Source organism: Rhinolophus sinicus, linkage group LG01 (assembly GCF_036562045.2).
Source record: "Rhinolophus sinicus isolate RSC01 linkage group LG01, ASM3656204v1, whole genome shotgun sequence".
In the NCBI taxonomy this organism is placed as follows: Eukaryota; Metazoa; Chordata; class Mammalia; order Chiroptera; family Rhinolophidae; genus Rhinolophus; species Rhinolophus sinicus.
In genome coordinates this window covers 161,438,962-161,460,497 of record NC_133751.1, presented here as the reverse complement: position 1 = coordinate 161,460,497, position 21,536 = coordinate 161,438,962, and the positions used below count along the sequence as shown (strand labels likewise).

Sequence of the window (21,536 nt, the reverse complement as noted above, 5' to 3'; positions counted from 1 at the left end):
CTTAAGAGATAATTCAAATACCATACAGTCCACCCCTTTAAAGTGGACAGTTCAGTGGTTTAGTATATTCAGAATTGTATAGCCATCACCACAATCAATTTTAGAACATTTTCATTACCCTAAAAAGAAACCCTATATCCATTAACAGTCACTCAGTATTTCTAACTTCCTTAGTCCCTGGTAACCACTCATCTATTTTCTCTCGCTATGAAGTTGTCCGTTGACTGGATATTTCATGTAAATGGAATCATATATGTAGTTTTGTGTGAATGCCTTCTTTCACTTAACATAACGTGGGTAAGGTTTGACCATGTTGTAGCATTTATCAGGACTCCATTTTTATTGCTGAATACTATTCCATTGTATGACACACAACATTTTATTTATCCACTTATGCAGTTGATGGATATTTGAGTTGTTTCCACTTTATGTATTTCTTTTTATTCCATATAGCAATGGTTTGGTTTTCTGTCTATTAGAATCTATTTTAAAATACTGATGCCCAGGCCATATCCCTCATTAAATCAAAGTCTCTGGGAGTGGGACCCAGACGTCGGTATTTTTTCAAGCTTCCGAAGGGACTCCAGTATGCAGTCAGATTGGAGAATCAGTGCCCTAGAGAACCAACTCAGTGCTTGGTGCCCATTGATGATATTTCTGTAGTGATTTAGAAAATCTGGTTAGGACGTCTTACTTAAATCATGAAAGGAAGTGTTTCTATATTTGATCACTGACCTTCATGGCCTTAAGAGTAACACCTAAATCTGGGAACTGTGTTTTAAAGTGCCTGGCAAATATTTGAAATTCAATAAATATAACTTGAGCTCTTGAATACCTCATGGAGATTTGGGTGATAATTTTTTAATCAAAAGGTTTTTTCCCAAATTAGTCAGCAGAATTTTTCCGTGTTGTGTCCGGACTGTGGCCTGTGATAAGCTGCAGTCTAGATTTTTTGGGATAGCATGGAAAAGGCAGGTGCTTGGGATAGGTGTTGGAGAGCCTGGAAGCTAGGACAGAACTCAGCCTTCCTCTAAGAAGTTCTGTGCTCTGCATTTCTGAGCCTCATTGTCTTTTCCCATTAAAAAACAAGCAAACGAATAGACAAAACACAACTTAAATCTGCAAGGCATCTTTTAGCAACTCAATTTTTTGATTCCGTATCTGCCTGATAAAGTCAACTTTGTATTCTGACCACATACCATTTGTACGTACCTGAATGGCTCGCTGGTTTACATATTTGGAAACGGGCTAACTTCTGAATTGTTTTTGAAGAGAGACAGACAGACAGACTTGAGGGTATGGTTCAGGGCCTGCTGAAGCTGGCTTAGCCCCACCTTGCAGGCAGGGTGGGGACAGGCCCAGAAGGGAGTGGGCATCCCCGTGCCAGCCACGGCCTGTCTCCGGTGTTGCCTGGCAGAGCTGGGGCAGCCCAACTCCAATATTGCCCGACCATCCCCATTGGGGGATACATTTAGTCACCCCTAGGAAGCTGCCTGCTTTTCTAACTCAAATCATCAGTAGTTTGAAATACTTTTAACCCACCATCTTCTATTGCTTTAAGATTTAAAAAACAGTATCTTATTTTTTTCACTTGTGTTGTGCTGAATGATTTACATATGTGTTTACCTCAAAACAGAAGGATTTCAGTGTTAACGTTTAGGCTATATGCAATGCATATTTGTGTTTTAATGAATCATTTTCCTCATTAAATGCCCTTTTCCTTTTTTGCTGGAATGTAGCCAACATTCAGGGTGGGTTAGTACCTCCCCCGCCACCCCAATGTCTGTGAGAGGCAGGGCAATATTGACTTGGTGTGTAGGCATAGGCAGCCTACTGATAAAAGGTGTGGAATTTTGCTTTACTCCAGACTTGACAATCTTATCTGCTCTGCTTCAGCACAAAATTATACCACTCATGGATGTAGAATCCAGCCTATTCCCAGCCTAAGGGAAGTAGAGTAGAAGGAAAAACTCATGCTTTGTTGCTTTCTATGAACAGAACAGGAATAGGTATGACATGATGGAACTATACTCCTTCAGGTGCTTGCGGATGACTTTTTGCTGGTTTGTTTTACAGTACCAGAGTCTTGCTGCTGTGTCTAGAGAGTGTTGAAGAACCATTAATTTTTTTTGACCTAGCAAAAAAAAAAAAAAATGTAAACCTTGAAAATCCTAGTAATGAAAACCACCAAAATTTAAAGTTATCATTTTTTAACCTTTTTTTTTTTACATTTATTTTTTTAATTGGGGAACAGTGTGTTTCTTCAGGGCCCATCAGCTCCAAGTCGTTGTCCTTCAATCTAGTTGTAGAGGGCGCAGCTCAGCTCCAAGTTCAATTGCCATTTTCAATCTTTAGTTGCAGGGGGCACAGCCCACCATCCCATAGAGGGAATTGAACTGGCAACCTTGATGTTGAGAGCTCGCGCTCATCCGGCCGCCCCTCTGGAAGCTCAGCGGCTGCTCATTGTCTTCAGTCTAGTTGTGGAGGGTGCAGCTCACTGGCCCATGAGGGAATCAAACAGCAACCCTGTTGTTCAGAGCTCGCGCTCTAACCAACTAAGCCATCTGCCCACCCCTCATTTTTATTCTTTTTTTTTTTTTTACTTTCAGTAGGAAAAATTGCCAATTTTTGAAGAAGTTATTTTTGTTCTTGGTAATTCCCAATGAAACATAATTCAAATCTACATTGAGAAACCAACCCCAGAGAACAGGAATGGGGCTGCTTTGTGCTGGCTGGGTCCTCCCTCACCGCTGGCCGTATGTTGTTCTTCACTGGTACCCAAGCTGAGACCAGGCCAAGAAGGAGAACCATCTTCTGGGTTCAGAGTCTTTCTTCTCCAGAGACAGGCTCACCCTCTGCTAGAAACCTCTTTACCTGCATGTTTGAGAGAATCCTCGGGGCAGTGGATTGAGAGTGAGGATGGTGACTCCAAGAGGGGAGATTCCCCGTTAGGGTTCGCCTGGAAGAAGGGTTCTGTGATTAAAAGGAGAGGGGCCGGGAGGAAAAACAAAACTGACCTGCAGGCTTCCTATTAGAGAACCCAGGAGGAATGTTGCCTTTTTGGACTCTTGCTGAGGGTTTGGACTCAGCCTCGGGTTTTCACCTGAGGAACTCCTAAATCTGTAATACTTCGGTTTGCTCTTCAGCATGCAGCTTGCACTCAGGTTCTCCATGTGAGAAAACGGAAAGCATTTTTGAGTATTTACATGCATTATTATCTTTAGTTCTTTCAGCAGCCCTGTTAGGTAAGTTTTATCTTTATTGAGAAAACTCTGGAGAGGTTAAGAAACAGTCCAGAGTTTGGTTTAGAAAATAAGACACCACACGAGATATTTCAAACAGGGAATTTAGTATAGGAAATTAATTACGTAGGTGATGGAAGAGCTAAAAAGCCAAACAGCCTCCGGACACCACCGCCATCCCTGGGGCTTGAGGGGCGAGGGAGGCGATGGAATACCAGGAGCTGCCCTCCCTCCTGAAGCTGGAAGCTGGCCTGGCTTCAGGAGCTGGGACCCCTGAGAGAGGTGCCCTTCCTCCCCACCTCCAGCCTCTCTCCGGTGCCTGCCCCCATCCTTGGTGGAATGTCGTTGGACACCAGTTGGCAAGGGAGCCTGAGAACAGAGCAGGAGCAGTTGCCACTACTGCTTGTGGGTGAGTTGTATGGGAATCCCATGTGCCATAGGATTCACGGTCCCCCTTTTCCAGGTAGAATGAGACCGTAGTGCCCACTTTTATTTTACTTGCATGGAACATTTTATAGTTACATATTCCCTCTAGTTAACGGAGCACACTTACGTGACCACATTAATTCAGTAAGCATGTAACCTTAGGAATTCCTCTGAAGAGTACAGATGGAAGCTTCATTAGGGGAGTTCCCAATTTAGATATGTATTCCCATTGTTGGTAGGTTCTGTGCTTCCCCTTCCCCCAGAGGTGCCCCTGGGATGCCAGGGCAATATTGATTATGTGTGGATGTTTTGCTGAAGGACTTGGGCCTCTGGGTCTTGAAGTTGGGAGGCGGTTCAGAAAGGAGGGAAAGCATGTTACGAAGAGCTGGGGTGTACCTCACAGCTCTTCTCGCATAGCTCTTCTCGTTGATCCTGATACATACGGCCTTTTCTCCTTAAAGAGAGGTGGGTAGTAATGACACCCCTAGCTAGAAACTCATGCATCTCCCTTCTGTCACTGAGGGTCCCTTGGAAGTCGGGGTCCAGGAGCAGACATCTCTTGCCTTGCACTACAGGTTTCCAAAGTTCACTTGCTAACAGTACAATTGTGCTGTCAAGCTTTGGTGGTTGTGTGTGCACTGTCACAGATAATAATGGAGATGGAGGGAACAATTCGTCTTTCATTTCGGTTCACGTTCTCAACTCACTTCCTTCCTAGTTGTGGAGAGAACCAGCCTTTTGTTGTTATAAGACATCTGAAAACAGACAACTGGCAATTTCATGGGGAAGAAAAGGGGCAGGGGAACTAGCATCTACTGAACACCTGCTAGTACTGTACTCGGTCCTACACGTTCTCTTACTTGATCTTGACAATGAATCTGTGCTGGTGAGGGCTATTATCTCCATTTTATAGACAATGAAACCTATTCAAAGAGGTAAAATAGCAACTTGTCCAGGGCCGTGCCACTACTCACGATGGCATTGAGATGTCTGTCATAATCCCTGCTCTCCCTTCCCTCTTTTCCTCCTTTGCTCCCTTCTTTCCTTCCTTCTCTAATGACTACGGGTGTTTTGTTAGATGCTAAAGAATAAGGGGCTCCTTTACAAGAGTTAGTTAAGACAGAATCCCACCACTAAGGAGTAAGTTTTTGTCCAAGGGGCAACTACTGGCATATGGGCTGGACTTCTCTTTGGAGTGGAGGACAGTCCCACATTACAAGATTTTTTGAGACAACCAGAAAGTGGGCCCTATCTGCCCCAGTACAATTATACACCCTCCAAAGTGGTGGTACCAGCCCAGTGGGACCACTGTGATGCATTGACTTCTAGAATACTACTGCTTGTTCTCAGGAAAACCTCAGGATGTTACTTCCTTGGTCTCTGTTGGGAGATCCACCATCTCCTCACATGGCAGCCCATTCTCGCCTTGTATTCTAAACTGAAAGGGAGAATGGGAGAGAGATCACAGAAAGTGATGAAAGCTCTAGAAACCAGAAGGACCAGGTACATTTCATTTACTCGGGTAGAGTATCTAGTCCAGTTTCCTTAACAGAGAGCAATGTTATTTGATAGTGATTGTTACCACTATTTACTGTTTCTTGGGCCTGCAGCTGCAAGAAATTGGTCTGAAAAGAAACATTATTTTTAATTTTCAAGATTAAGTTAAAAGTGACATGCCGTATCTCTCTGGGTCTTGACTGCATTTTCTGCTGGGTACTTTTTGAAGACCTCTGAGAACTGAGATAAGCGAATAAGGGAAGTTATAGAATAGCTGAAGAGGTTGAGATATTATGGTAATTGATTGATGCTTTGGGAAAAATGTCTGGAATATGGGAGAAAAGTGAGGTTGCCCATTTCTTGTCCTTTTTCTGACCATCAGCCTGAGGGAAATAACTAGTCTCTTCTAACAAAATATACTTAATTAATCTTCGTTGATTGATTGTTATATTACCCAAATTGCAAAATTCTTTAATGGATATTTGAAGATACTATCATGTTTGTTCTCTTAAAAAATTAACTCTATTGTGTACTTGGAGTGTGTGTTTATAATTCTTAAGATGTAATACTTTGCTTTTAGTAGAGTAGCCAAAGAATAATTTGAAATATTGTTACTGTGAATTAAGTTAAATAATTTTATATGACCAGTAATTGGGTTGTAAATGACATTTAACATGACATCTTTGTTGCTTCAGTAATTAGAATTTTTTAACCCCAGACATCTTAGGTATGCAACGAAAATACTGAATTCTGAGCATAAATGTACACTTATTCATTCCACAAATATTTTTAGATATTTACACACCCTGGGGAACTTGGAGGGCACGAAGTTGCTTTACTCTTCCAAGATAATGCAGCAACTCTGTTGTCCTCCTTGGAGGACATTTGCTTTTCAAATTGCCCCTGCTAAGTACTCGATCCCTTTGTACACCTGGATTATAGCGCACACTTCATATCATAATAAGGATAAATTACTTGACATCTTTATCCTTTCTGCGTAAGGTATGACTTCCTCTAGGGTAGGGACTGTCTTTAATTCATTTTTATAACTGATGTCTGGCACCTTGCCTGGTCCTTAATATTGTAGTTACTCAATATACGTGAGAGGGAGTCCGTTGCTGCATTCTGTGAGCTTGGTGTTTATCCAAGCCTATCTGTGATATATGACAGCTCCGTGACGGTGCAGAGGAGAGGTAGCATTTCAATGAAACAATTTTTTTAAGCCAGGCATTTTACTTGGCTCAAGTTTTGGAAACCTGCGTAAAGGTGCAGGCATGAGCCGGGTGGACGGTGGTAGCATATTAGGCTGCTAGGGCTGACAAGGTTAACTTGTGGCTATCTGTAGAGGGCCCCCAATGGGCCTGCGTGTGGCGTTTCAAGTTTGGACAAGGCAGCTGGAAATCATGGAAGGTTTTGGAAAGGGCAAGATATATGAGCTGGATGTGGATAGGAAGTTATGGTCCGTGAATGGGAAGATGGACGGGTTGGAGGCAGAGAGAGTGAGGGGGCTCTTCTGTGGTGTGAGTGCAGTTGAGTCGGTTTAGCATCAGTACATGTACTGAGGACCCGTCATAGTTACTCTAAACTGCACCTTTTGTTGGCTGTTTAAAAAGATTTTTTTTTTAAGTTTGGAGGGGGAGTAGATTTTCTTCTTTTGGCACCATGATGCAGCCATTTGTGCTCAAGTTTGTACGCCGTTATTCCTGTGGTTTATCAGAAATCCATCTGCCAGTGTATTAATTCCATTGATGACAGGAGAGGAAGACGCGCCAGAAGCTGCCGTTTTGCTGTACGGATGGATCGTTTTCTTCCCCAAGGTGGGACAGGGGCGTCGCTTTCTTTCTGCCCTTTTCTAAAATCAGTTTACTTGTACTGTCTGCAGTCACTTGTCACAAGCTTATCCTTGTCTTCCGCTCCCAGTGATGAGCAGTATTCACCCAAGGAAAGGAAAAACAGTATCTTCTCTTTTCTCTCCCATGGGGTTTGCTTGTGAGTCCGAACTCACAGAGGTGGGCATCTGACAATGTTGGTGATGGCAGCTGCCGTCTCTCAGGCGCTTGCCAAGGCGGGGCAGGGTGCTAAGTGCTTTCACAAACTGGGTTTGTCGTGCGTACTCCTTACTCCACCCTGTAAGGTAAGAAGCATTATCCCTGTTTTATCGGCTGAGAACAGAGTCCACAAGAGATTAGTTAAGCTGATAGATTTTACAGTGGGGTGTGCTTCTGTTCCGTCATCTTCAGGATGTGGCTGATGTCTCTATCACAGCATTCCTAAATGAAGAAAAGAACCGGACACAAGATCTAGCACATGGTACACATTCAGCAAATGGTGACTGATTGTTGTTACCGTTACGTTTCTTCCTTGTCAGGGATATTGGAATGTGTGGGGATCTGAGATGTCCCTGGCCCACTTGAAAACCATCTCTCCATGAATTCTGGCTGTGTAATGGCATAACATTCATGCCCCTTCTTGCTCTTTGCTCTAAACGTCTCGTCCCCCTGTGGTCTTCCATGTCGCGGCCCTGGCCTCGTGTGAGGGCCTGGCTGTTGTGGCGACTGAAGCCTCCGTGGCAAGGCCTTCACATGTGCCCTAGGGCAGCAGAGGGTGACACACAGCCCGGCTTCCTCTGTGGAACCCTCCGGCCTGTCCACTGGATTCCCTGGACTTAGGTGGATAGATAAGCCATCTCACTGACCTCCTTCGCAGACACACTCCTTCACTTGTGGCAGAATTTCTTACCCTGGAAACAGGACCTAGACACAGAGCCATGCCCTCAGGTCAGTTGTACGAACAGTTTGGGGAGTGGAAGTGCATGGGTGGAAGGCTGACTCTGAACATGCACTGAGCTGACCCCAGCAGCCTTGCCTTCTTCCGAAGCCCACGTCCTTCTTTTAGTCTTTAAAGACTGAACTATTTCTTTAGTAATAACTGCCCCTAAGTAACTCTAGCCTTAAGAAAAAAAGCAGAGTGGTGAAAGAAAAGAACCTCCTAACGGCCTGGGGGAGATAACACAGCTGAAAACTTTACATTTACTACCCTTTATTGTTGCCGTCTGATACATAAACAAGTTGCCGACTGATACATAAACAAGTTAGGGCTTCACCTTCTAATTTTTAGTAGTACGTAGTTAGGCACCCAGAAGGCTAAAAATTAAACGCTTCTCCTGTTCATTTGACATCTGCAACAGGAGCTGAATTTATTGATAGTATTAATACCTCGCCCCTGAGTCACCCGCCGCATTTTGAAGGGGCATTCACATACTTTTTTCATACGAAAACCAATTCTGTGAGGACGGATATACTGTCTGTTTCCCCTCATGGGAGCAGCACAGCGAGGTCTCCTGGGCAGGCCAAAGCTACCCCTGCAGCTACGTCAGCAGCAGAGCCCCATGGCACCCCGTCTTCCTAAGCCTTCGTTCTTAGTCAACCTCCCTTAAAGAGCCCTAGGTTATTCTGAAGTAAGCGCCTGTGTTACTTGAGTGCGTCTGTAATATAAACCTGGATCGGATCTCATTGTCACCATTTGTTAGATGGAGGTCTTCAGGCACAATTACTTAACCTCTCCATGCTGCGGTTTCCTTGCTCCAAAGGAAGATGATAATGATACTGCCCGCCTTGCAGATCGGTGTGAGTATAAACAGATGACGGACACCCATGCCTGAAATAGTGCTGAGCTCATAGCAAGTGCGCAGTAAGTGGCAGCCATCATTATTAGTACTTAGTTTGTGTCATACCTGTCTTTATCTGGACTTAGAATATTGGCACTGAGATCTTCCATTCTCTGGTCTTAATGTGAAGGCTTACCGGTGACAGCCGCGGTCCTTACATAGTTATTTAGTGGGTTAATGGAGAAGATTTACATTAAGGAAAAGAAAAGATTCCTGTACTGATATTTAAGAGAATGTAATATGATGTGTACACTAATTATAACTTCCTTTTTAATAGGTCCAAATCGCTGCCTGGCAATTGGCAACAGCAGCGAGGACAGTGCATTTCCAAGTGTATACATCTGAGAGTGGTTGAAATATAATTTCTGAGCTGAGGGTTACGCATATCCTTAGTTGGAACAGATACTGCTTTTCCATCACTTAAGGCCTGTTATTTCTACCCACTCTTCAGATGACCTTGGCAATAATCATGGTAATTGTGTGGCATCTGGACCACAACATTGCTGAATAATACCAAGATGATCCAGTTAGTCATTCTGAGTCCTCTTAGTAATTCAGACTCACACTCGCGCTTTCAGGGCCTCCAGGTAGCTTTTGATAAAGAATTGCTGAAAGTAGAAATACTGACTAGTGTTTCTTGGAAGGGTTACTGTTCCCAGTGTATCCTCAGAAAGTAATTTGAAAAACAGAAGAGTTTGGTCCAGTAGCATCCCCGGAAGGAGAGTGGAGGGCTGGCTTTGTAGGCTCTGGCAGAGCTGCCCTGTCCGTTGGCGTTGCAGTGACCAGCCACTCGTCACTTCTGAGTTCTTGAAATGGGGCTAGTGCAGCTGAAGAACTGAATTTTTAAATTTAATGAATTTACATGTAAAAACACAAGCAGTATAAGATCTTTTCCTGTTAAGTATTAATAGAACTTGTTGTTCTGGTAGGACTACATTTCATGTGACTGTGTCGGGTGAGATTTGTTGTAATATATGTTGAATGTATCCATCACTTGTCATATCTCAATAAATGTAAATTGCTTACACATTAAAAGAATTTTTTGACATATTGAGTTTAATAAGTATATTGTTAAAATTAAATCCACTTGTTTCATTTTTTTTTTTTTTTAGTAAGGCTACTAAGAGTTTTTACATTACACGTGCGGCTTGCATTGTATTTCTGGTGGACAGCGCTTCTTTAGGGCATCTGTCACAGGTGGCTGAAATTAGCCTGTTTGAAAATTCAGAATTAGTTTTCAGACTTATATTTCGGACTCATAGAATCAGAGGTGTATTTGGAGGAAGGGGTCTTAGGAGTCACCTAATCCAACCCTATCCTTTGGCAGATGAAGAAACTGAGGTTAACAGTTACCGTAATGTGGCATGACCTACTTCCAAACGGGGACTGGGACCTCATGTTCTCTGTAGTCTATTGCTTTGTGTTCTGGGTGTACTTGGCAATGGAAACGTGGTGGGCGTCAGGGCTGTCAAGAACTTAAACTTCTACCAGATCCAGACTAAAGAAACGGTCTTTGAAAAGAAGCTATTTTAGACACTAAGGAAAAATAACCTTTGTGCTGTGCCTACCAGTGAACAGTGTGATCAGTTACGTGTTTGGCATGTATTTTTGTTGGTGTAATGATACTTTCATGGGGAATAGTAATAAGGTAAAAATAATTCCCATGCTTTGTGTGAGCGCTTACTTTGGAAAACTCGATACAGCTGGCTTTCAGATTTTAACATAAGTCCTTTTCCCAAAGCCAGAGATTTCAAAGCACACAGACCCACAGCTTTTGTCCTTGAAGAGAAAACTAAGAGAAGAGCTTGACTTGATGTGTTTATTATTCATTTAGATTGAGATCATTTAGTAAAAGTTTAGGCCTGTTTTATGGTATTGTTTTTTTATGCGTGTGGCAAAACTGATTTAAAGGAAGAAGCCACCAGCAGCGGCAGTGAATACCCTTAGCGCCAACCAGAATCTTATTTACATTTCGAGGAGCAGACAACAAAAAGGAGGCATTGTGATTCACTAAGTGGTTATTTGATTTATGGGTATATGTCCCTCAGATTTAGAGGAGGGCTGTTCCAGCCGCCACTGCCACATCAGGTTCTTCATCTCACTAATCTTCACACAGAGCAGTGTGAGGCTGAAACGACATCATGATGTAAGTGAAAGCGTTTTGTGCTCTTAAAGCACTACACAGGCAAGGGCTGAGGTCTGTCTCCAAGGGCTTTCTCCGAGGAGATGGAGAACTATGGCTTGGGTTGCACTTGGTCTTAGTGAGCCCTTGCATGAGTCAGTCCGTTTGGAATGTGCATATAGTGGGTACGTGACTTTGACCCCACCATTTAGGGTTTCTCAGGACTCCACATTAATTTTGAGCTACTTTTGCTCTTGGAAGCAGAGGTGATCTGCCTGAAGGGGCTTAGAACTAGGAGGCTCTCAGTCTGATTGTATTGAGCACAGGCACAGTCTTTAGAGGAGCACACAGTACCCAGAGTTTGGCTGGGGGTGGGGGGGGGAGGAGAGGAAAGTTCTCTACAGAAAAGTGCAGGTCAAACATTGGTCATTTTCTCCTGATGACAAAGTTTCATAGGCCATTAATTTGGCTACTGGACTGAATGCCACAGCAGTTTTGTAAAGGTCTATTTTCAAAGTAACTCCTAATAGTTTGTGAATTTTTAAGTAATATTACGGAAATTGCAATGGGAAAGTCTAGTTTCAAATCTAATTTGTATTAGGTTGACCAGATGACCCCTCCTGGGTTCTGCTCAACTGGGTGAGACCTAGGGCCAGTTACCCATTTTGCATCTCTGGGCCTCAGGATCCTCGTTAGCCCAGGGTTGGGACTGTGATCTCCAAGGTCACTGTCAGCTTTCCTTAATCCATTGTGTGTTCTACATGTGATATAATGGCCAACAGACATCTGCTCCTGAGAGACACATCCCTAGAACGAATGTCTTTTCCTGGTCTTTAAGTAGCTGGTAGACCACGCAGCCAAGCTGGACTTGACTTACCTTGAAAGTTTACCTTGTCTGTTAGAAGGGCTGAGGTTGTTGATTTTGCCTGTGACACTTGAGTATTCTACCTATTAGACTTTGCCCATCCTCTGTCATATATGTGTGCACCACAGACTGCTTTTCTTGCCCCTTCTAGTTCCAAAGGCACCAACCAAGCTTAGCTTCTCTAGAGCAAGGCTGGGTATCAACTGGTGGTTAAAGAAATGCTGTCTTCTGGCCAAAAGACATTTCTGTATATGAAGTCTATTCTCTTGTTTAGCCTTAATTTTATTGTTAAAAGATAGTGGGAAGGGCTGATTTTGAAATGATTCTGGAATTAACATAGGAGACATTGTGCGGTTAATGTATATTTATTTATTTAGTGGGTACCATGTGCCAGTATGATGCAAGGTGTGATGGACACGTGAGTTAGGAAAAGAGTAAGGAAATGGGCACTCACACATTGTTGATGGGAATGTAAAAGGTACAACCTCTATGTAGAACTATTTGGCAGTATCTATCATAATTAAAAATACATGTACTCTGACCCAGCAATTCCACTTCTAAGTATTTATCCTACAGATAGCCATACACATTTGTGAAATGACTTATGTACAGGATATCTGTTACAGCATTACTTGTAATAGCCAAAGATTAGAAATAACTTAAGAGCTCAACAAGGGACTGATTAAATAATTACATTATTAATAACATCTTTACAATAAAATTATTAAATAAATAGTACATCTTTATAGTGGAATACTGCTCAGCCATTACAAATAACAGGACATTGGGTCACCCTAAATGTAAATGGACTGAACTCACCGATAAAAAGGCACAGAGTGGCAGATTGGATCAAAAAACTAAACCCAACCATATGCTGCCTCCAACAGACAGATCTCAGCTACAAGGACAAGTACAGACTCAAACTGAAAGGGTGGAAATTGACGCTCCAAGCAAATGGTATCCAGAGAAAATCAGGTGTAGGCATACTGATATCAGATGAAACAGACTTCAGGGTGAAAAAGGTAACTAGAAACAAAGATGGACATTTCATAATGATAAAGGGGACTATACAACAAGAAGACATAACAGTCATCAATATTTATGCCCCCAATCAGGGAGCACCAAAATATACAAGCAACTACTAACAGAAATAAAGGGAGAAATTGACCAAAACACAATTATAGTAGGCGACCTAAATACATCATTGGCAGCTATGGATAGATCATCCAAACAGAAAGTAAATAATGAAATAGCAGCTCTAAATGACACATTAGATGAAAAAAATAAAAATAAAAAATATAATGGGACATTGAGGTGGCTGGTTAGCTCAGTTGGTTAGAGCATGATGCTGATAACACCAAGGTTGCCGGTTCGATCCCTGCATGGGCCACTGTGAGCTGCACCCTCCTTAAAAATAATAATAATAATGGGACAACTCTGTGTCCTGATGTAGAACCATCTCTAAAATATATTAAATAGAGAGAAATAAGTGTGGAACACTATGATTACTTGTATGTGCTACTTGTGTGTGTGTCTGTGTGTATTTAATAGAGTGTCTTCATAAGAAAACACAAAAAACTGATGCCAGTGGTTGCCTTGGGGAAGGTAACTTGGAGATTACTTTTGCAGTTTTTAAGTTTTGTACCATTTCCATGTGTTACCTATTTACTAAAGACATAGTGAGGAGTTTCCGGTTTAGTCAGACCATTGTAAGGAAGCCCAGCTAAGACATACAAAGTACAGGGTAATATTGGCTTTGTGGAACGACTCATTTAAATGCTAACGCTCTCCTTGTGCAATTCAGTTGACCTGATTTACCCTTGAGTTGTCAGGACAGGCAGGTCTGAGTGTCAAGAGAGCTGACTTCCAAGTCTTAGTGTCCTGCCTGGGGAGAGGGCACTGGGGCTAATGCCGTTTCCATACCTTGTCCTGCGGTGGTGAGAATACCAAGGAGATGGCACCATGGTGTGTGAAGAGCCTGCCAGGCTCAGAAAGAGTTCTGGGTGGGAGTCCTGGCTCTGCTACTTGTGTAACATGTGATTTGGGGCAGGGTTGCCCTATGCCCAAAGCCTACATGTGCTCATCTATAAATAAAGATAAAGCACCTCCCTCGTGCTACTGCAGTGAAGCTCGAATGAGATACTGCCCGCGAGCACGCCTGTAAAGCATGCAGACACCAGCTGTAATATAAGCTGTTGGGTTGGCAATATAACCTGCAGGTTGGCAAGCTGGAGCAAGAGATGCTAATTCAAAAATTAAAATGAAGCAAACACATCTTTTCCCCTCTGCCAAATAACTTGGCAGGAGTTATAAAATTAGAAAAGTAGACCAAAGGTAGTTTTGGAATCCTTGACCTCAAACCTGGGGGCAAGTCATTTCACCTTCTATACGTGTTTCCTTCTTTGAAAAATGAAAGGAGCTGTCTGTCTAAGTCCTATGGTCCTTTCCAGTTGTAGCATTCCGTGACAGTGTGGCATTAGCTGTAATTCCCGTCTCGGCTGAAATGAGTCATACTGACCGAAAAGTCTAAATACAAGGAGGAAGTCGCTTTGAGTATGAGAATTTTCCCTGCGCTGGAAATCTGAGCCTCTGTGGGGAAAACATTGCCACCACCAGGAGGGGAGACCAAGAATGCATTGTTTCATGTTCTCTCCACCTCCGTAACCTTTGCTTTCAAATGTTCACTTGCACTAGATCTTTGGGAACCGGGTTGAAGCCTTGGTTTATTGGGTAGGATGCTCGTAATTGTGACTGGTATACTTTATGTCAGTTGTCATTCCTGTGGCGTCTGTCTATGCAGTTTACTTATACTTCTGCCATGCTGCTTTAGCTCCTACATGCTTCTCATCGCGTCTCAAAACTAAGATCAGAGACTGTTTATCATTGTGTCCCCAGCACCTAGCACAGTTCCTGGAACCTGAGAGGTGATCTACGCATACGTGTTAGATGGGTAGATGGATTAATGAGCCTTTTAGGGTAATATATACACTAACCTTGTTGATCTTGACCACTACCTTTATTATAACTGCCACCATTCTGGTAAAATTAAGTTTTAGCCGTTAGTAGGTTATTATTTCAAGAAATAGTTCATGCTTTAGAAAGTTCACACTAAAGAAATTAAACAAACCCTTTGAATATGTTTTAACAGGATCTGCAGTTTTTTGGGTTTTTTTTTGGGGGGGGGGCAGGCGATTTTTTTTTTTAAGGAAGCTAGGTATTTTAAATAGTGTCTATATAGTAAAATATATAATTTCCATATCTAAAATTCATCACCACCACCAGTGTTGACACCACCACGGGCACGCAAGTCTTTGGCCAGCAGCAACAAAACCATACAGTACTTACTTAGCCCCCAAGCCTGAACGACTGTCCTGACATACTTTTTTAAGCTAATTGTAGGTAGTTAAATCTGGGGAGCTTTAAGGTTGAAATAAATAATTGCGTTTTACAAATGCAGGACCCAAACTGGGTAAAGAATCACTCAGGGAGTTCACGTGCTGGAGCACCGGCCTCCCTCTCCGGGATGCTGGGATGCCGGGTAGCAGAATTCACAGGGACGGGCAAGCAGAGCTGTTTGTCCTCCCGCACAGCGCTCTGCGTCTCCTGGTTTGTCCACGCCCAGTTAATTTCAGTGGATGTAAGGTCAAGTAGGTTAGGAAGTTCGAGCCAATGCTCCTGAAGGTTCTGTTGCTAAGAATGGTGCACGCATGTGTGTGTTTCCCTGTGGAATCATTCTAATAGTAATGGAAGACCTGCTCATAGACTTCTCATAAGTCCTTTCATGTGTGGAAGACAGCATCTAGAACTGAATACATACATGGCTTGTTCAAAAATGGGGAAGAGATTAGCAAAATGTATCCTTAAGTTTGCTTATCACGCCAAGCCGTTCTCTTGGCCAAGTAATGACAGTCCTTGCATAAATCCTTTGAGGCCGAGCAGCAGCATCCTGCTCAGATACAAACCACCAAAAAATAACTTGGTTGGGATCCAGGCATGAAACTTCTCATGGAAAAGTCAGATCCATGCACTTTTGGTAGCTGGTGGGAGCACCTACTATTTCGGAAATTCACTTTCTAATTTCTTTTTGGCCAAATATGTGTATCTCTTGAGAAAAGAAAGAATCTGAGTTCCTGTTCTATTTACTTTCCAGTCTTGCTTTATCTTTGCATCATGCTTTGCAGTTTGCAGACAAGCGTAATGGGTGAGTTCCAGTAAACTGGCGGGATCGTATTTCTTAGATTGAGTCATTGCCAAGAAACTTGTTTGTGAACAGGAAGCAGCCCATGAAAGTGTCTGTACAGAGTAACATGTCAGACTGAGGAGACTGGACCACTTTCTCGTTGAAAGACAAAAGGATAGAAGGTTGGCTCTCCAAACCAGGGAGTAGCAAGTTTGTGGTTTAGGGTTTTAACTTGTTGAATAACTCCTCTCTGGGTGTGTGTTTGAGATTTTTTATGCTGTTAAAAAATTGCTAGTTGTTAAAGATTACGGAAGGAATCCCTAGTGAGATTTCTCTAGAAGGAAACCTGGATTACTGGTAACTATTACTACCGATGAGGAGTCAGTGCTGATATCTATAACTGGTTGCTAGGCCAGTTATTTTTTAAAATGGAGCTGTAGTTACACAGAAATGAACCCGATGACATTTACATTTGACCTAGATGGCTGGAAGGCCCTTTGATCGCTGACATTGTGATTCTGTGTGTGTGTGTGTGTGTGTGTGTGTGTGTGTGTGTGTGTGTGTATACACACGTGATTTCTTTGTTTTTAATCACCTACTTCACAATTATTGTAGAAATATATTCAAAAGTTAGCAAATAAGTCCAGTAGAACCAGAAGTACTCGAATGTGGGCAAACTATACAGAATAACCTGTTATCTGCCTTCACTGAGAAAATAATTGGCATTGTGTTGTGTATCTTCTTGTAATGAAGCCCTGGAAGAGAAGCAAAGAGAAGTGGGTAGATAAATATTTATGAAATCTAATAGCCATCAGCAAGATGTATTTTAAAAACACACCTGCTTGGTATCATTTTACTTTCGTCAGGATTTTGACTGCAAAGTAGAGCCTTGTGAATCAAGATCACTTTCGTTGTTTTATTGGTTCTTCACAATTCAGGTTTTTGTAGCCTCTTGTAAGCTCTTCATTTGGTTTATATGCTAACACGGTAGGATTTGATTCATGTTCCATCCGGTTTTGCTCAAAAATGTTTGAGCAGCTTCTGTGGAAAAAATAGTAAACCAGATTTAGCTTTTAGGTAAATAACCATCTGGGCATCATATAAAGACTGAAATGTATAAAAGGTAAACATTACCAGGTATAACTTAGACTCTTAGTGCTAGTAATTAACATTTAGATGACGAAGGGGAATAAACTTTAAGATTTTTATTTTCTTAATGGAAATACATGATTTTAAGAAGGAATAACTTGAGATATTGTCTTAACCCTTATACTGTAAAATTGGCAGTGAGGATCAATTTTCATTTTCTGTTTACAAAGTTAGTGATTTGCAATTTATTTTTTCTAACAGTTTATTGGTAAAATTTATTTTTAGGAGGAAACCTCCTACCACCTTCCTGTCATTAGGGCAAAAATAGAGAATGGGAGAAGGAAGGGGGAGGAAAGAGGGTTTGGGGGTGCAACCCTTGTTTCACATTTGAGTGTATAATAGAAACTACTTTTTTTTATCATTTCCAATATTTTTCCAAAGCCTTGGTTTACTGAATTGTTTTAATTTAGGAGGAGATCTTGATTATCTTTTCTGGCATTTTTGCTTTTGCTTTATCTTTTCTGATTTTGGGGGAATTATCTGAGCATGATAAATGCTGGTTTGTTCAAGGCACTACAATCGGCTTGCAAAAGACCTATTTAATATGGGATTCTGTGTTCAAGGCCTTTTTTCTTTGTTTATCCTGGAACAAAGATGTTTGTTTTAAAGTGGTATGAGTTAATCGTCCAACTTCAGATTTCCCATAAAACATGTAACATTACCCAGATGGCAAATGACGACATATACATTTTAAATATGAATATTTCCGTTGAGCCAGATGGTGATTTAATGCGAATTGTCGAACATTTATGTTTCTTATTAAATTGTCTTTTGTCTAAGCCAAGCTAGCAACATAATTTGAAACACATTCAGGAATCACTAAAGGACAACAACAAAAAATTCAGATACTAAGTAGCTGGCAGCATTTGCCCCATGTAGCATGTGAAGGCTCACAGCCTGCGCCTGCCTTGCCCTGGGAAGCTTTCACGTCTTATGAAAATACCTGTTGGAATGCTGTACAAACCATTCCCTGCTTTCCTCTCCCTCCCTGACCCTTATCTGCCATTTTGCATGGCAGCTTTCCTCACAGAGGTTTGGAGGAGGGGCTCAGGAAGCTGTAACTTCCTCAGTGCCTGGGATTTCTGTGCAGAAGAGCAGTTTTAGTTTTCCTCGGGCATTTCCCTTCCCCACTGTGCAGTGTCATGTTGTTTGTTGTGGGCTCCACCCGGACAACTTCCTCTGAGATGGTGCTGGAGTTTTGCAGCGTTGGGTCATTTGTGGAAGAAGTCCTGTGTGTAGTCACAGGTCGGGTCATGTGCTCCTTAGAGGAAACACTCACTGCCTGTTAGGTTAGCACAGGACAAACACAGTCCTGGGCATGTGTGGCTCCCCAGCTCTGAGTCTTGGCTGGACAGACTTCTACTGTTCTCCTTTTCAACAGAAAGCTTTGAGTATTGCATACGGTATCAAATCCCCACAGGTTTTTTTCCTTTTGAAACTTAGGTGAAAATCTGAGTAACAAGATTAAGGCCATGACAAGAAACCGATTTTTGCTGCATTCTAAATTTGATCAGAATGAGTTTTAAGGAATTCAAAGTAGTTAAAACTCAGGGGTTTTCTGTTTTTTTTTTTTTTTTTTTTTAAGGCATAAATTTTCTTTTAGAGACCTCTCAGAGCAAGAATAAACATTACATAAAAATAAACAAAAATAGAGAAGAAAACCTCTGGAAAATTTTAAAATGTGTTCGGGGCCCATTATGATCTCGTTGAAGGCTGCCCAGCCTGCATTAAGAACGATTAGATGTTGTCACTTGCAATGTCTTTTAGTGTTTTTTTTTTTTTTTTTTTTTTTGGTGGGATTCTTGGTAAGCCACAGCTGTAGGAGCCCTCTGACCCCCAGGGTCCAGCATTGTTTCAGATCAGATAAGGAGAACAGGTGCTCAAGAGCTGATCCGAATGATACTTCATGGTTTGTGTTTCCTCTTTGTTGATAAGGATCCATTCAAGTGTCCTTTTCTGATCCTGTTATGGGAAATGTTTTAAAAATTGAATTGCTTTGAGCTGTGCGTTAAAGGGCACTCACTTCAGGACCTGAGTGGCAGCTGAATGGGTGTGTGTACATAAAAGTATCCATAAAAGTGTATGTTATTTATTTTTATTTACTACATATGGTGCACATGCCTCGTAGTCAATTTCAGACCTTCCCTGGGGAGGAACCAAACACCTTCATTGCTTTGTTATTTCGCGTTCCCACTACAGGTAGGTCCACGACTTCATTATCCAGTGGCCTGGAGTTTGGTCTCGCTTATAGCTGGTAGGAGGGCCTACCACTGCCAGCATGCACAACAATATTTGCATATTCTTTACATTTATAGAGTAGTTTCACAGGTCTCATTTAATTCACCAATATATATGTGATAAGGGTAGGACTGAATAGTTTTACTAAATTTATAGCTAAACCGTCTCAACCCACTCAAGTCGTCTCATCTCGGGGGGAGGACAGGGAGAAAAAAGAACAGAGTTAATATCAACTCTTCGTATGATTGCCACTGCTAATTTTAGAGTAAATTACATTTGAAATTTTCCTCCAACTGTTTTGGGGGTACTTTGAAATAGTCAGATTTGTGAGCAGCTGTTTCCAACATAAATTGCTTCAGTGCCCTTTCAGTTCTTTTATGAAAAAGTCAAAACCGGATACTGGTTTTTATCCGGGGATCTCTTAACAAGGAGAAGCCCCAAGCCGAGGCAGTCTGGGGGTGTGAGGGCTCTCCCAGAGGGGTCCCCACGTGCAGGCACAAGCATTTGGGTTTCTCTTTCATTGATCTGGGTAGCCCAGTAGCAGGAAATGATAGGGAAAAGATAAACCAATGTAGGAAAGACCAAAAAAGGGTTGCAATTTCACAACTGCTAGACTGACAATTACTTGAGTTTTCCCTCCTTTGTAAACTGGATATTCGCTGAGCAAGTTTAGAAAAATTTCTATGAGGCCAGCCCGGTGGCTCTGGTGGCTAGAGCACCGTGCTCCTAACACTGGTTCGATTCCCTCATGGTCCATTGAGCTCCGCCCTCTACAGCTAAGATTGTGAACAGCAGCTTTCCCTGGAGCTGGGCTGCGGTGAGCAGCTGGAGGTCGGCGTGAGCTGCTGTGTGCTGCCGTGGGCTGCTGTGTGTTGCCATGTGCTGCCATGAGCGGCCAGTGGCCAGTGTGAGTGGCCGGCGGCCAGTGTGAGCGGCCGGCAGCGGCGAGAGCTGCCGTGAGCTGCCGTGAGCAGCCGACCGATGACTAGCGACTGACTGGCTCAGCCAGGGGAGCGCAAGGCTCATAATACCAGCATGGGCCAGGGAGCTGTGTCCTACACAACTGGACTGAGAAACAACGGCTTGAACCGGAGTAGAGGGAGGAGGAAGCGGGGGGGGGGGGGGGGGAATTTCTATGTATTCAAAACATGTTTTCCACACCAGTTTTTGAGACAAGTAGGAATAGGTACTATTTTATAGACATTCTAGTTCAATTGAGATTGCGAGATCATGCATTCCTTTAATTTTCGGTGCTAGTATTTAGTAGGTGTGCCTGTACTGAACACCTCCTTAATACCTTGTTTGGATAGCTCCAGTTGGGAAAAAAGACTAGATAGGATACTCTGCTTTATCTAGATTCACCAGGATATGGCCCAACCTAAATGTAATTTTAAAGTAGGTTTCTCTAGACCTTGGGCCTTAGTCTTCTACTTTCTCTTTCACATGACCTTTCAGTAAACATGCACCTTAAAATGGAAACAAATCATTTTTAAAATGGAAATTATTCTCATGTTTTATTTTAGTGGGTACCTACCTGAAAAGACAGTCACGAATGCTTCTATGGTTGCTATTGTGTTGGTTGCTGTTTTGTTGCTTGTGGCCAGGAAAAAACGATCCAGGGGACATGAGCTGAATCCAACCTTTCTGTAGACTGGCCACTTCTTCACACCAAGATGTCAAAGCAAAGTATATATGAGACAATGGATTTTATATCCTGCCCAATTTAGGAACTACTGGCCAATGATCAGATTTTATATTTTCAGTGTAGGCGAGGAGTTAAAAAAGAGAATAGGAGTCAAACAAACAAACAAAAAAGAAACAAGAGTCCATGATTTCGACTGCCCAGTGAGTTTCCCTGTTCAGCCACTTTCTAGTAGTCTCCCTCTTTTAAACGTCATTATACTTATCTGTAAAATAGGAATATCTTTATATGGTTGTTTTGAGGATTAGTTTGTATATGTGAAGTAACAATGCCTGGCATATAGAAAGCCTTTACTAGATGTTGGCCTAAAGCCGGTATACCCTGTACAGTTCTAAAGAGCTACAAGTGTTGCTTTAATTATGCCTATTCTGTGTCCTTTATAGTATATATTATACTGTTCAAGGCTAGAATGATGAACCCCATGAGCAAGGTCTCACAGCATTTAAGA

At 42.3% G+C, this 21,536-nt stretch overlaps 1 protein-coding gene and 1 long non-coding RNA gene across 7 annotated transcripts in view; one reads left to right on the top strand and one right to left on the bottom strand.

The window, feature by feature from the left end:
- The window catches only part of NFE2L2 (NFE2 like bZIP transcription factor 2), a 32,095-nt gene that overhangs the window by 5,199 nt on the left and 5,360 nt on the right, over positions 1-21,536 (top strand). Inside the window, exon 1 of one of the 6 annotated variants that reach the window (XM_019739287.2) lies at positions 2,674-3,651. The exons of the other annotated variants lie outside the window; for them this stretch is intronic. The gene's annotated coding sequence lies outside the window, so the exon portion shown is untranslated. Of the gene's footprint in view, positions 1-2,673; positions 3,652-21,536 lie in introns of those variants that run through there. 6 annotated transcript variants of the gene reach the window in all.
- Positions 16,177-21,413, bottom strand: LOC141572746 (uncharacterized). The gene is made up of 3 exons (XR_012498203.1): positions 20,921-21,413; positions 16,838-17,040; positions 16,177-16,754 (listed from the first exon to the last, which is right to left on the bottom strand). It is a non-coding gene; the product is annotated as an uncharacterized LOC141572746 (long non-coding RNA).